The sequence below is a fragment of the Acomys russatus genome, chromosome 2 (genome assembly GCF_903995435.1).
Source record: "Acomys russatus chromosome 2, mAcoRus1.1, whole genome shotgun sequence".
In the NCBI taxonomy this organism is placed as follows: Eukaryota; Metazoa; Chordata; class Mammalia; order Rodentia; family Muridae; genus Acomys; species Acomys russatus.
In genome coordinates this window covers 100,861,355-100,878,310 of record NC_067138.1, presented here as the reverse complement: position 1 = coordinate 100,878,310, position 16,956 = coordinate 100,861,355, and positions in this window count along the sequence as shown.

Sequence of the window (16,956 nt, the reverse complement as noted above, 5' to 3'; positions counted from 1 at the left end):
TGGACAGACTCTCCACATTTGGAAATTTCTGGAATCCAAGAAAGCTTGGGTCCAGTTTAGCTGCTCACCCAGGCACACCTTAATATTGCCTAGCATACTATGACTCCTTCCCTGCATGAATGAACTCAGACCCCTGGTAAGCCCTGAGACTGTCAAAGAAACAGTGACCTATCTACAAGACAGTCTCTCAGTCACAGAAGTCTGGGATAAATTTATTTTTCAGTGAAAATGTTTTTCAGCATTAGGGACTATATAAATTGTTGTTTTAACCCCTTTACTGGCCTAACCTGTGCCTCCTCTCCATTGAGCTCCTAAGGATACCTAGACCTGTAGCCTCTGCTCACAGACTGGTACTTCTAAGAGGGTTGCTTTCAGGCTAGATTTCAGACCTGGCATTCCTGCCACCTGCTCAGCTCTCCTGTTCTTTCTTTACAATCTGGCCCTTTGTCCTTAACCTTGCTCTGCCCCACCCCTGTGAGCACTACCTCCTTCCCTGGCTCTTTGCATGTGCTATGTTCTCTGTTTTCCACCCCTCTACCTTCTCCAGTGAGCACCGTCTTAGACTGAGTCTCTTGGTCTCCAAGTCCAGATGCACTGCACGATACCCAGGCTTCTGTCCTGCCCACAGTCCTCTTCACTCTATTGTAAGGCCTCAGGAAGTCTTTACTCTTCCAAGGGCTGCAAGCTGTGGGCAGGCTACATCTTTGATTGTCTGTTTTCACAGACTCTAGACCCTACCCAGGAGACCCGAGATCTGCCCATCCGGAAGGGTTCCCAGTGAACTCACTTGTACCCCACATCACAGAAACTCTGCTTGCGAACTTAGAAGGCTTCAGTGGAAGCTTTAAGGGTGTCTTCCTCCACTCTTAGCTGAAAATGACATGGAAGTAAAGCTGTAGGAATTAGACCACCTTATCCAGCCTACTGCATCTTATCAGAGCAATGGTGATCCTGATGCCACAGCTCCCTTGTTACCTCCCCGTCAGGGAGTCCTGGCTGTGACATCATAGCCATCACCATGTGGGCAGCTATAATCACATTTGCAGAAAGTGAAATAAAGGGACTCCCTTCAACTCTGACATTTAGTCTCTCCTTGGAGACTTTAGTTGTTAGTCACCCTGCTGGGTGCAAGCAGGAATAGCCCTTTCATCAGATGTCTGTGATAGGGCAGTGAGGGGTCAGATACAGGCTGGTCTGCTGAGTCAGGGCTCAACACTGTCAGTCTCCTTGGCTTTGAGGCCATCCATTGGGGCCTGCCCTCTCTAGGAATGCCTCCTTCCTCTCTGAAACCATTGATTCTCGGAACGCCTTCTGTCTGAGCTGGGCACGTGACACTGTGCCTTGTCCATCCGTAGAAAGGAAGATGGATTGTGGCTATGAAGACAGCAGGTGTTGGGGGCAGACAGGTGAGCCTCTGTGGCCTGCAGTTTGTCTTCTCCCAAGGAAACGATGCTACCTACCTCTAACCCTGCTGTGAGATCAAATGAGGAAGTGTATATCAAATGCTCAGCAAAGTGCTTGGCCACAAGTCTACAGCATCAGAAAAGCACATAGTGACTTCTTAGGACACCCTCGCTCCCTGGAGAAAACTGTGCCTTGCCCGAAACCTAGCACAAAGGTCTGGCTCTCAGATGCCTAATCCACAGTCATATCCACGTCACTCTGGAAGGTTTAACTGGGGCACTGAGAAAGGCAAAGGAACTAAAAGATCATTGGCTTTTTCTTTTCTTTTCTTTTAACGCACAAACCGCTCCCACAGCTTGGATTATCTCTGGCTGTGTTTTGTTTCTCCGTCTGAAATCCAGATTAGCATTATGCCCTTATCCCAGAAGGAAGGGTTTCCAACTGTGAAGGCTCTTGTCTTAGACAACCAGAGAAACAAAGTCCATTTAGTGAGACCTCTAAACTCACAGCTCCTTTACCATTCCTGGAACTAGACTGATGCTCTTGTGTTGAGCCTTGGCTTAACCCCTTCCTCCACCCTATGTGTTCTGCTCTTCATTGAGGAAAAACACCCATGTAGTCTTTTGACCAACATGAAGTGGGCCCAGTGTACTCAGTGTTGTTTGACAAGATGTTTAACGTCCCTAGTCACTCAGCTATCTTTAGCCTTGTTGACGCTATTTCGAAATGTCAGACGAGCAAACACTGCTTCCAGAATGGCTCTGATATGGGATGCGACAGGATGCTTGGGGGTAGGGAGTTGGGGTGGGGGTGGTGGTAAAGGAACCTTCTGATGAAGGGTGAGGCAGTGTACCAGCTTTTCAGCTGCCCAGATTATTTTCTACCATCCCATCCTCCTCTTTCATGTCCTGGACCAATCCAGGAAGTCAAGTGGTCAGTGAGCCTCACCTAAGCAACCTAAAAGGATTTACGCTTATGTGACTCTGGAGCCAGAGATGAACATCACATGGGGCTAAAGGGCAAATCCACACTCCGAGATATTATCTCATCTGTTCAACTAGTACACAGCATATTAGTGGTGTTGCAGGAGGCACTGAGGATGCATGCAGTAGCTTACAAAGGCCCCTGTGCATTAGCTTTTCATGAGGAAAAACAACCTAAATGGAGAGAATATTCGTTTAGCTTATGGGTTTAGAACTTGCATCCCATGAACTTTGACTTTAAGATTATGGGCCTACTGTGAGGGTAGGTATCATGTCTATGGTCACATTTCAGAGAGAAGGCTGTTCACTTCATGAAAGAACGGACGCATGGAGAGTGCAGAAAGGGCTTTGGACAAAGTAAAGCCTTCAAAAGCATATGTCAGGGTTTGAATAAGAGATGTCCCCCACAGGCTTGTGTATCTGTCTCTGTGCTCCTCATTTGGTGGTGCTCTTTAGATGGTTATTGAACCCTTAGGAGGTGGAGAATTGCTGCAGAAAGTAGGTCATTGGAGATGGGCTTTGGAGGGTGTAGCTTTGCCTACTTCCTCTGCATGTTATGTCTCTGTCTATGCCTCTGTCTCTCTCTTTGTCTCTGTGTCTCTCTCTCCCCCTCTTTCTTTCTCTCTTCCTCCTTCCCTTTACTTCTCTTTTTTACTCCCTCCCTCCCTTCCTCCCTCTCTCCTTATATGTGGATGAAAACATGATCAGCCAGCTTCCAGTGCCTGCCACCATGCCTTTCCTGATATCTGCCATGTCTTCCCTGCTATGAGGGGCTCTATCTCTCTGAAACTATAAGCTGAAATAAATCCTTTCTTCCCTAGGTTGATTTTTGGCTGAGCTATTTTATCAGAACAACAGAAAACTAACTATTATAGAGATTGATACCAGGAGTTGGGTGTTGCCATGATAAACTTGACCATGTGACTCTTTTTGCCTTTGGACTATTGTGTGGCAGACTTTGATCTTTGGGTTGGAAAAGCCTTTGAATGCTGTAAACAATGCTTTGCAAGCTGTTCTTGTGGAAGCCTCAGTTACAACAATACTGAGAGAAGTGCAGATCGTGATAGTGGAGCCCAGCCTATGAGATTTCAGAGGAGAACCAAGATTCTATTAGCAACCGGATTGTAGAGCATTTGTATAACACCTTGGTAACGAATCAGGCTTCATTCTGTCTGTTTCCTGAGAACTTGCATGAAGCTGAACTTTAAAATAATGGACTAATTTGGAGGCAGAGGAAATTTTAAAAGAGCATAGCACTGGGTCTTTGGCATATGATTATTCTTATATAGGTCTATAATAAATAAGAGCACTAAATAGGCCAGAAAGAAATGAAAACTGTGCAGATTGGAGAGGAAAGAAAGCTCAGGAGTATAATATTGAAGTCAACTCATGCACTGAGAAACAGCTGTAATTGTTACAAAGATTGGTGCTGTTTTGAAGAAACTCCCTGCCCTGCTCCGAAACAATAGGAACTGTGCCTTGAAGACCTCACTCAGCTAAGTCTCCATCCTGTGAGAGAGAGCCTAAGGGACTGTTTGTCCCTCTACATCAGTGGTCCTCAACTTTCCTAATGCTGCCACCCTTTAATACAGCTCCTTATGTTATAGTGACTCCCGACCATAATTTTTTTGCCATTTCATAGCTGTAATTTTGCTACTATTATGAATCATAATAAATCTTTTTTTGGAGATAGATGTTTGTCAAATGGGTTGCAGCCCACAGGCTGAGAACTACTGCCTAAAGCATTGGTCTAGTGAGGTTTTTCATCAGCTTCCGTGTACATGGAATGGCTGTAACTGTGGTCCAAGGGGCATATGGGGCTTCATCGCAAACTGTCAGTCACCCTTGGCAGTGTCGTCCTCATGCCACTGGTTTTAGAGACAGGAAAGACTCAAGATTGAAGGGGAGGTGTCACGGATTCTTTCTTCCAAGTTTTCAGAGAGCTGCTGAAATTGGGCAATGTGTGGCAGGGTTGGAGTCACAGTGATGAAGCCTGCAGAGGCCATCATGGGAAGCCAGGATGTGATACAGACCTCAAGATGTTGAAGATGCCAGCACTGGGTGCGGGACAATTGGCTGAGGAATGCTGCATACGGGGACCAAGGTCAGCCAAGGGGAGAAACGTATGTTGCAGACAGCAATGCTGGAGGGGCCGGGCTACCTAAGCCCCAGGTGCTTGATGTGGAGACACAGGATTCATCTAGCTGCTGGGTTGTGGTCCAGTCTTTCCTCGCTATGCCTCCATCTCTTCCCTTTGGAATGGAGATATATATTCTCCACCATTGTATGTTGGAAGAATGTAACTTGTTTTTAAACATGGGGTTCTATACAGTCAAAGAATTGCCTTGAAACTCAAAAGGGACTTTGGATTTTTTAATGATGTTAGGACTGTTATAGACAGTAGGACTTCTGAAGTTGGACTAAATGCATTTTGCGTTATGGGATAGCCTTGAGTCCATGTAGTGGTTTGAATGAGAAATTCTCCTCATGCGTTCATGGATTTGAATACTTGGCCCCATTTGGTGGTGCTATTGGAAAGGTTATAGAACTTTTATAAAGTGGGACCTTGCTGGAGGAAGTACTTTATTGGGAACAGACTTTGAGGTCTTATGGCCTCACCCTACTTCCTGCATGTATCCTTCCCTCTTCCTTCTTGTATGTAGATGAAATTATGATTAGCCAGCATTCTGCTTCTGTCTCCATGATTCCGCTAATTGTTGTCAGCCTTCTCCATCATGATGTATACTATTGCTCTGGAACTGTAAGCTAAAATAAACCCCCTTTTCCTCTCAATTGCTTTCTGTCAGGGTGTTCTGTCACAATGACAGAAAAAATAACCTGTACAATATGCCTATGGTGACCGACTTTGTTCAAGCAGGTTCTACCTGCTAGAGCTTTTAGAATTACCCAAAATATCACTGCTGGCTTGAGACCAGCACATGAGCTGCAGTGAGGGCGAAGAGGCCAATGAAGGGATGAGGGGCACGATGGTTCATGTTCAAACTGTTGAACTTTAGGATCACCTAGATAATTTATTGAAATACATATTATCAAGCCCATGCCCTGGGAGCCAATCTTAAGAGGTTTAAATCATAAGAGTCTGTGTTTGGAAAAGTACCAGGCATCCTGACATAACTCGTGTGGGACATGGAGAAGCTTCGGTCTACCTTTATCTAAGGGAGCACAGGAACCTGGTAGTGACAGCTCGGGAGATACCACCATAGACCTTGCAGAACTCATTGTTCCATCTCTGGGGGACAGAAAACATGGTCATATGATGCTAAGTCCTGCGAGGGAAGGAAACTGGCTGAGTTAGAGCTCCGTAGAGGACATGACTTGGTCAGAGTAGTTGAGGTTTGAGCTGGGTCTTGCCAGAAGGCTTAGGAAATGTTCTTTGGTTAAAAAAGAACAGATGAGGCACACGTTTTCTGAATAGAGATGTTTAAAGATATATCTCCTATCCCATGTCTTTCCTGTCCCTGAACATAGATCAGGGTATTTGGCTAATTCCACCCAGCAGATGTGGAAAAAACGATGAGTGTTTCTTAGGAGGCTGTGTTACTAATAGGTCATGTGCTTTTGCTTGACTCTTTCTGGTGCCTTTAAGGAACCCCGCATGATCATGATAACAGGCTCTGGCCATTTGCATCTAGGCTCTTATGCTTTCACACCAAGTACTCTCACCCATTGTGTTGTCTCTCCAGTTCCTGTTTTGGTGCATTCAGATCACTACTTTGGAGGTATTTGCTACACGGCATTGGAACAGCTAGTAGTTGATGGAAGCAAAGGGCTGGACCAATGCAAAAAGGATATATACTATTGGGAAGTTTGAAGAGATTCCGTGTCCTTATGCGGAGCTCAGGGATTGGTGTCCCCTGCAGACCGGCACATGCAAACCACTTGCCTGCGTCTTTGCCCAGGAAGTGAGATTCAATCTCTTTTCCTGGGTCATGTGACCCACTAATCAGCAACCTCTCAAATTGGCATGTGTGGTTTTAACTGTCATAGTTTTGCGAAGGTCTCCTTTTGAGAGCGTGGGCGGGCCTTTAAAATTCCTACAGGCTTATTACTAATTAAAACAGAAGTGAGTCATTATGTGGTCTCACAGTGGCAAGAACTGCCCTGGTGCACCAGGGGCCACAGCAGTATCTATCAGCATTCCTAACTGGTGGGACCATAGAATCCCCGGCAAAGGGAGGAACTTTACAGGTCTCCCTCCCTGTCTCCCCACAGGCAACAGGGACTTGGCTGCCAGCTCTTTACACTCCTTCCCACCACCCATTTCATACCTATTACGAAGCTTCTCCTTTGGCTGCATCCAGACAATCTCAAAAGCCCACGCAACGAGAGTACTTCCGTTATTGGAGTATCAAAAGGACAGGATTTAGCATCCCACTGTAAAGTCTAACCAACATGGCCGCCAAAGCATGAACAGAACGAGGACCACACCAACAGACATGCCAAAGAGGGTAGGGAACACCCACGAGGCCTCACTCGTACACAAAGAACTAGAGGCAACTGAAGAGTGCTCAGAGCTATAGAAATGGTCTTTTCCACAGTAGAGTCCATCGACTAGTTATCCACTACCAAATGGTCATCCCTGAACATATCCATCTGAGTAACGTTCTATGGAGTGAGCAGGTTACATTTAGGAATAAGTATTTATATACATATGTGTTTGTAATATCAGTTAATGAAAAAGAGACTGCAAAGGAAATATTGTAATTTATATTGTATTCTCAAAAATAAAAGAAAGAAACCTTTTAGAAGATGAAACCGCTTCTTAGAAGGTGAGCAACCACTTCGTCATTCTCTAAGTCCATTGTTGGATGTATTGATACGTAAGGATTTTATTAAAGATAATTTTAAATGTATAACAATTACTTTTTAAGTTAGTAATAATTTATACTTTGCAATTGAGGAAGTAGCCAAAACAAACCCCAAGTCTACAGGGCAAGTCCCAGGAAGATGACCCTCAGAAGAAAAAAACGGTTTCAGGTCCAACTCCACTCTCCCCCAAGTAAACTCTTCAGGACCTACACCTCTATACCAAAGAGTGGAATAGCTGGGTCATATGCCAGATTTGCCTTAGCTTCTTGAAAACTGTACACATCTATCTCCTTGATAGCTGCACCATTTTTTAGTACCACCCACAGTGGCGAGGGGTTCTTTTTCCTGACCCTCCTTGCAGATTTTGTCATTGGTTGTTCTGTTGACCTTTACCACTCTGACTGGCAAAGGTGAAAACTCAAAATTGTTCTGGCTGCATATCCTAATTGCCAAGGATAATGGACATCTTTTGAGACATATTGGGTTTCCTGACTCTCAAATTTTCCATTGAGAATTTGCTGTTAGTCTCATTTATTTCCCTTTATATGTGACTTGCAGTTTCAGTTCCCCCAACTCTGGACTCTCTTGCAGCTTTTAGTACATGTTCTTTGCTCTGCATATTTAGTATATAACTATGCTATGCCATAGCTATTTTCTTTTCTAGTCTTATCTATTTGGTTTTCATGTGCATTTTTGGTATGTGTATGTCTTTCCTTAGTTGAGGGAAGTTTTCTTCTGTGACCTTGGTGAATGCCATGGAGTTGGGATTCTTCTTCCTCTATGCCTATAGTTTACAGGTTTGTTTGTTTTTCCCCCCATGGGGTCTGGCATTTCCTGGTCCCTTCTCCTGAGGGTTTCCCCGCCTTGCTTATTTGTTCTAGATCCTCTACTTATTCTTCTACTCCTGATATTCTGTCTTTTGCTTGATTCATTCTACTTGTAAAGTTTCCCTATCGGCCCCTGTTGTTTAGGCTGAAGTCTGGCATTACTGGAAAGCCCCTGAGCCCAGTGGTAAGTGACAGATCCCTTCCTCCTTTCTACCTGATCTGGGGAAACCCCAGATCCTCTAAGGAATGTCACATAGCCCTCAGGGAGATTACAGGACCAAGCCTCCCCGCCCCCCACCCACCCATAAGAAACCCATGAAGTGTGCCCCTGGGGATTTGGAAATACCCTCCCCATGCTAAAATGAGATGTCTTGGTACCTAAGCTTTCAGCCATTGACCTTTTTCTGTACCTCTAACCTTACCTGGAGTTCTTGTATTCCCCTTCCCCATCCCCCCTACCCCACCCCACCCCCAGGATAATTAAGTGTTGCATTCCGTTTCTTATATAGGACTGTGCTACTGCATGTAAATGAATTTAATCCTGGCACTCCCGGCCCCAGTGAATCAAATACATTCACCCTCAAAACCCCTCCCACTGCCCAAGGTTTATAATGTCCCTGACTCACAAAATAAACACTCTCTCACTCCATTCCTCCATCATGAGGCTCTGAGGTCTGAGGCTCATCATTTATTCTAGGGAAAGAAGGGCTCCCCTTCACCCCGAAGGATTCATCACTGGGCCCCTGGGTTTGGCTTTTGGTCAGGCAACGGCGCGCTGAGGCCACGATGAGCTGTCTTCCCGCACCAGCGAGTCAGAGACGATGAATGGCACCATCTTTCTGGCGCTGCTCAGCCCTCCAGAGTGCGTATCTGTGAAGCTGAGCAGCCTGCTGTTCCTGAAGAAGCTATTCTGTTTGTCTGATCTAACCGGGCTCCCACCACTGCTTCATGGTATCAGAGCTAGAAGGCTCCATCACCAGCTGGTCGCTAAGCAGACACCAACTTGCTGGGGTCAGGCTGGGCCCTTGTTGCCACCTGGCTTGGGTTTCAGAGCTCTGAGTTCCCGCCACTGCTGTCCGGCCTGGTCCTGGCAGCCCAGTTAAAAGAACAGTAACACTTATGCACAGAATCTTTTCTCCCTTACCTCCAACTGAACTGGAGATCTTCTTGCCCGGATGTTGGCTCTGTGTTTCACCCTTCTCAGCCCAGACACCGAGGTTCCCGAGAAAGACGAAACCTTTGACCCAGTGTTTCACCCTTTTCTGTCGGGAAGTCAGTGCGAGAAGCGGACACTGCCAACTGCATGGTGTCTAGGGCTCCTGGGATAAGTGAAACCACATTTACCTTTGAGTTTTCTAGGTAAGTTATTGGGGTTTTCAATTCTATCTTCATTTCAGCTTCAGTTCTCTTCAATGCTTCTATCTCCTTACTGAATTCTGTTCTCAAGCCCTGAATTGTCTTCACCATTTCTATCAGCCTAGTTTATGTTTTCTTGGGCATCACTTAGGCGTTTATCCTCCTTAAACTCTTTCTCCTTGATTTCCTTGAGCTGTTTCTTTGTATCTTCTTTAAATGCTAAATTATTTTAAATTCTATGTCTTGGGGCTCATCTAGGTAATCCTCATTGGCAAGCATTCTACAGTAATGGTAAGTTCAGGAAAAAATAAATTAGCTTCATAATGTTGGTCTTAGTTGCTATGAGGTCTTAGCATGTGAACTTATTAGTTATAAGTCTGGTATGAACGGAGCAGATTGAGGCAGAAAAAGGAACATGTGTGTGGGTTGGACCTTGAGCTTGGAAATCCAGGATTGAGTAGAATGAAGTCACGTGAAGAGAGGAGACTGCGCTGGTGTATATAATGTGGCTCCTGGTGCAAGGTTGGTATGTGGGGGTAGACCTGGCTAGGTGGAAAGGTTGAGTGTGGTGTGGGAGTCAGCTGTTGGATGGGGAATGGGTTGGGAGAGTCCTGAGAGAAGCCTAGAGGTCAGTCGTGGCACAGGCAGAGGAGGCCAGGCTAGGCTGGGGCTCTGCACGTGGATCCCAAGCTACATGCTGCTGGTTGTGAGAAGGGATGTACATGGATGGGAAGGGTCAGCGACACTCACCAGGATAGACCTTGGAGAAGGATGTGGGAGATCTAGCGTGTTGGAGAGCTTGGGTTTGGCCCAAAAGGGACCTGTGTGCGGTAGCTGGTAGTGTGTATCCAGGTAGAAGTCTATAGGTTGGTTTTACAGTAGGCAGCAGTAGCTAGATAGGCTGATGGGTTGGGGAGAAGGCATCAGGGAGACTCACTAGGATAGATACTGAAACAGAGACCTGACTAATAATTCTTCTCACAACAGTTCTGCCTTGCTGGCTAAGCTCTGACTGATGAACCCACTCACCAGAAACCTTTTATGCACCAGTATGCCTCCTCTTGCACTGCCATGGTCCCAGCAATGTTCTTAACACGTTGTGGTGTTAGGCCTCTTCACCACCCTGGCCTCTGTTCAAGCATACATCTTTATTTCTCTCTCTCTCTCTCTCTCTCTCTCTCTCTCTCTTTCTCCCCCCTTCCTACAACGTATTCATTCCCTTAGCATTTAATGCGGTCCTACTAGAAGCAGGGATTATTTATTTAGAGGCACAACAAAGGGTAAGGTTAACCAGTTCCTGTGTTCATGGAGCCTGGATCCCTCATTCTAAGCTCATATTCCCTGTAGAGTAAGTACTAGAGAGGCAAGGCCATTTGGCCATTGGGGCTATAAATACAGTTCATTGCTGAGAAGAAATGTTGCTCTCCCAGTTAATGACCAGTATCTGATGGCCGAGCTTGGCCAATAGTTGTACTAATTTCCAGTCATTAAAGCACTAGTTATTCCATAGAATCATCAGAATATTCACATGGGAGGCATGTTCCTGCTCATCTCTTTCAAATGAGCCATGAGAATGCTGGGCCAAACACAACACTGGGTTTAAGACTCCAAAGACTCCAAAGCTCAATCAGCACATGGCCTTTTCTTCCATGGGATGTCTAGCTAGTATTCATTGTAGGGTCAAGTTCTCGGCAGGTTCTCTTGCCCCAGTGGTCCTTCCTGCTTCCACTGATGTGCTGCTGTACAGTCTGCCATCCCAGCAAGCCTGGGGACATGCTCTTTGCTCTTCTGTGTCTCCATAAGGCAAGCTACCCCAGAACAGTCCTTTCTGTAGTTGCCAGTCTGGGATTATTTCATATGCAACAAAATATGAACCCTGAAATCCTGGGACACTGTTCTCTGCTAAGCCTGTGCAACTTTTTTTTAATAGAGACTTTTTTTCAAAAAATATATTCTGATCATGTTTTTTTCCCTCCCCCAATATCTCCCCATTGTTCCACCCACCAAACTCCAAACCCCCTTCTAAAGAAACAACAAATAAACCAACCAACCAAACACCAGACTCATACACACACATATACAAACACACATGCCACAAAAACAGAAACCAAAATATACCGGCAAAAGACAAATAAGGAAAAGAAAGGAAGCCCAGAGCAATTTGAGACAAAAAGTCTGCAAAAATCCTTTTTTGTTGTATGTTGGCCAGCTGCTCTTGGGCATGGGGTATACATTGCAGTGTGAATGATATGCCCAGTAAGATTGCACTGGAGAAAATCATTTTTCTCTTTGCAAGCAGGGCTCAATCATGATCACTTTTGGTCAGAAATGGAGTCCATGCCCACTTCCCTCTCTCGGCACTGGGACCCCATTTGACTCTCACCTGTATGACCCTGTGCATCAGTCCTCTTGTGTCTGGAAGATGTTGTTTCCTTGGCTAATGCTGGCACAGTAACATTGAAGCCAAATGATAAATATTAAAGAGAGTGCGCATTATGTACATGAGTAAACAAAAACAAACAACAAAATGAGTTCCTGGCTGAGTTTGCAGGTGAATTCCAATCTCTCTGTCTCTGTCTCTGTTTCTGTCCCTCTGTGTCTCTGTCTCTGTCTCTCTCCCTCTCTCCCTCTCTCTCTCTCTGTGTGTCTCTCTCTCTCTGTGTCTCTGTCTCTGTCTCTCTGTCTCTCTCTCTCCTCCTCCTCCTCTCTCCTCTCTCTCTCTCCTCTCTCTCTCTCTCCTCTCTCTCTCGTGTCTGTCTCTGTCTCTCTGGTCTCTCTGTCCTCTCCTCTCTGTCTCTCTCTCTCTCCCTCTGTCTCTCTCTCTCTGTGTCTCTCTCTAATCATCACATTTCCGTCTTAGCTGAACCCTGGCTGTTTAGAATGGAGCTATAGCAGTAGGTATTCGGTAGGAATGCAGTGACCAATTTGCCTTCTGCTAGCACCCCACTCCTCCACCCATCTTGGTTTTCATCTTTTCCATGTAGACAGCAGAGTCTAAGCCAAGTTCCCACATCCCCATCCTAATGCAACCCCGCCTACTCCTTCATAAGCACAGTGTTTGTATCAGTTCTGTATGACTCTCAGTTCTTGCAGAGAGTGCCATTTGAGTGTGTGTTGCCCTTTAAGATGCTATTGTCTACATTACTCTGTGAAATTCCCCCTCTGGACCCGTGCATGTAAATGCCAGCTTGCTTTCCTAGTTCCACACGCTGCCTAGTGAAGGTTCCCAGCCCACTACAGGCATGAAAATAGACTCTTAGGTTTGCAGGAGGTGGGGGACTTATCCAAAGAGAAGTTAAGGCAACTCTTCTAAATAAACCGTTATTTTGGTGCCAACATTTGCAATAGGACAGTCTCAGGCCACGGACAAAGTTGCAGACAAAAAGCTGAAAAATTTGTGTGTCGGAGGTAATTTGAATTGCTGCTGTGGGCATTAATCCAGAGAAGGGAGCCTCCCAATGAGATGAACTGGGAATCCCGGTTCAGGTCCTTCCTCCCTCCCTCCTTCTGTGGAGAAGTGTTTCAGACAGGTGGTGAGCATTCGCATCAACCAGCAGTAAGAAGACCATATATAGCCTGTTCGTGAAAAGATAAACTTGTCTCAGAAGAATGGAGGTGAATACATGTGAGGTGGAGTTTGCCAGGTTAGTGAAGGCTAGCCCATAACATCTGTTCTTAGGGCAAGAGGGAACTAGGGCAGACTGATCTCCTCGATTCCTTTAAGGATTTTTTATTTTTCAGGTTGTTTTTTTTTTTAAGGACACCTATCATCTTCATAAAGTTGGGTTTAAGGTCATACTACTGAGTCTCAGCTGCACTGGCTTATTCAGGTCTTGTGTTAGTGTGGCTGAGCTCTGGTGATGACGTGTAGCCCTGGCTGGTGTTGATTGTGCTCTTACATGGGCACCTGGGTTTGGATGACTTCAGGGTTAGGTGCTGGGTTTGTTATGTTAGATGGGTGGTTTGTTGCTCAGTGTGTTTGCTCTTCGGTAATCTGGTCTTTGTGGTCTGGATTTCTGGTGGCTGGCATGATCAGAATTCGGTATGGAGTCTCTGGCCAGGTTGGGCGCTGGACTTCAGGCAGCTGCCTTGGCCTTTGGTGCTGCAGTGAGGTGGGGGGCTGGGGATTGGGGGTGTCTTTGTCCTCCTGGCTGGTGTGGCCTGCACATGAGCAGCAGGAGTCTTTCAGGATTAAAGGCAGGGGACTACCTGTAGGGCTGGCAGTGAGGCTGCAGGGGGAGGCGAGGAGACTGGGTGTGGGAAGCTAGTCTGGAGAGTGGGGCAGTTCAGCTGGTGGGCAGGTTATCTACCTGTTCTGACTAGTGTGGCCTGCACCTGAGCTGCAGGAGTCTGGCCGACTTATCTCAGCTGCCAACTTGCTATTAAAACACTTGGGGCATATTGGGAAGTCTTAACGTATCTCAAATTATGAGTTACTTTCAGTGCTAACTCATAGCTTGACTTTGGACGTTCTTCCCTGTTTGAGAGCCTTAGTTTTCTTGTTCCAAAGGAAGACTAGGTCTGGCAACCTTTGCATGCTGAACAGTCCCTCTTTCTGAGCTGCTCCTAGAGGACAAGCTATCCTCCAGTGGGTGTGATTAATAAATCACAAAAGATAGAGTGTCTTCAAAGATTTGATATTTCTTATTTGGATTTTACCTGTCTTTACTGCCTGCCAGATGCCTAACATCCAACTCTTCCCAATCCAATAGCACTGCATAAATAAAGACAAAATAAATAGAAGCAGAATGCTTTTAAACTCACTAAATGAAAGTCAGTATTCATGCAGCCTTCCTCCAAATTAATCACCAGATTAAATGCGAGACGTGTGCACCAGATCAATAACTTGAGACAGAGCTGTCTTGCCTGTTTTTCAGGAAAATTCCACTTCCTTTCAGCTGTTGTTGCTTGAAATGTCAGGAAGTTTCCACTTGTCTTCGCCCTTGGAAATGCCACGGGTGCCATCCCACTGTGTCTACCAACTTCAGAGAAACCCAGGCACCTTGCGGAGGAAGCCCACTTGTCACAAGCTCTGAGGACCTCAATACAAGCAGTGTGTGTCGGGAAAGGCGTGAAAAGGTTGTGCTGAAAAACAAACAGAAAACCAAACCAAAACAAAATTACAAAGAAGACTAATGTTTTTTTTTTTTCTGGTGCCACAGAGAGACCACACCCTTGTATGTGTTGCAGGTGGGCAGCTTAGCGTAGTAGAAGAAAAAAGTGCATTTAGGATGCAGAGAAAGGGAAGCCCTGATGCTTCTCTGTGCTTCATTCAGGCCTTTATACTGCCACCTGCTCGTCACATAACCCTGTGCCTGAGTGTCTGGATGTATAAATGGGACCATGGAGGCTGTGTTCAGCCCCTGTCACTGCTCAAAATGTAATCAAAATGGAATATCTCATTTCTGCAGCAAGGCCACATCTGCTTCCTCTGCTTGACCTTACTACTGACTTCTCTGTTGACCACTAGGTTAAGTTAGACATCTTTCGTGGTGCTCTAAAAAAATTAACAGTAATTAAGATAATGATGGTGATAATAATAGCATTAAAAACCTAACATTTATCAAGCAGGCAAAGGGTAAACATACTTGTGCAAAACTGATGACCTGCATTTGATCCTGGGGTTCATATGAAAGGGGAAGAAAAGAATTGACTCCACAGAATTGTCTTTTGACAATGCACACACACAAATGATGAAGTCAGTAAGGCACCTTTTGGTAAATGACTATATAACACACCCCAAGAATTTTATTTAATCCTCATAACTGCCCTTCCAGGGACCCACTGCTGTCTGTACTTAACAGCTGAAGAAACAACACACAGAGTTTTGTGAGCTGTCCTTGTTTATTGCTGGTGTCTCAGCTAGTTCTAGTCACTATGACAAAATACCATAAACTGGATGGCTTATAAACAATGTACACTTGTGTGTGTAGTTCTATGGGCTGGGAAGTCCAAGGTCAATGGGCTGCAGACTTGGTGGTGAAGCTTACATCCTCATTAATGGCTGTCATATTGCTGTGACCTCATAAGGTAAAAAAAGGTGGAGGGGATCTCTCTTGGTCTCTATTTCATGGGATTCAACCAATTCAAATGGGAGTAGTCCTCGCAGCATATTCAACTCTCTATGGCTCTCCATCTCTGTCACCTTGGCCTTGGTGCTAGGATTTCAACACATGGATTTAAGGGAAGGGAGGGAAGGAGGGAGGGAGAGAGAGAGAGAGAGAGAGAGAGAGAGAGAGAGAGAGAGAGAGAGAGAGAGAGAGAGAGAGAGATATCCTGATCTTCATAGCTGTGAGTAGGGGCTGCCCTGTCTGCCAGAGTATGCTGGTCTCCCTCTTTTTGACTTGACGAGAGGACCACAGCATTCTTTCATGGCTTTCTACTCCTCTAGAATTCAAACATTCCTGAAATGGGGCCTGAATGGTTCACAGTTTTGTATTCCCAAAGTTTAGCCCAGAGTGGGCACCCCTTGAATTTGAAATCAAATGAAATTGACTTTTGCAGAGACAACAGACAATGAGTCTTCACCAACAAGGGCTCTGACTTGAGAAGATGACTTAGCTCACTTGAATGTTATAGACACAGACATCATCTCACATGGAAGATACTCAGCCAGACTGGGGCAAAGCAAAGTCAAGAGTGACGCAGACAACAACTGAAAAAATAACAGAGGGGAAAAAAGAATAAAAAGAAAATATAGGGGAAAGATGCTGGGTGAACTTCAAAGTATGATCTTTTGAGGGCCTTAACTCCTGAGTACTGTCTTTCTTTCCTTCCTTCCTTTCTTTTTCTTTTTGATTTTTTGAGAACTTAAGTGTTATTATTGGACCTCAGGAGGCAATGTAAGAGCAGGGTCTCAGGACTGAGTGAGACCTAGTGACTATTACAATCAAGAACACTACATCTTTCAATCAAGAGTCTGATGCTAATAGTCAAAGGCCAGAAGGAAAACGGCAACTCTGTAGTCTTTCGAGGAATTCAAACTCAGGGATGAGGGAGGTGTTTACAACATGCAGGTTCAGTGAGGCTCTGGGAAAGGGGTTGTACTTATATCCCATGAGCAGAAGGGCAACTTTGGAGTATCCATCCAAATCTCTCCTCTTGGATTCTGTCGCTCTGAAATACCACCACCTGTCCGACAATTATGTTCTGGAGCGTTTTTCATTCCAGCGTCATTCATATCGGTGAGCTTCTAAAGTAGAGAAATGGCTTGAAAAATAGATAGCATACTCATCCAGGAGATAAAAGGCCATGAAAATACATACATTGTTGACACGGAAAGACACTACTGTCCACTAAAAAGTGAACCCTGGGTTCCACAGGTGCCCCCATGAAGCACTGCTTCAGCCCTTTGTCCACTCCAGTGGGACCATGCTTGGTCATCCACATGCCCAGGTTGGTGGTGAGGGGTTAGAATTGTTGAAAGCATCCCCTCATGACTCTTCCCTCCCTCCCTCCTTTCTTTCCTTTATGATACAATGAACATAGCTGCTATAACAAAAATAACAGAAACCATAAGACTCGTAGGCAATAAATATTCACCTCTTGCACATGCA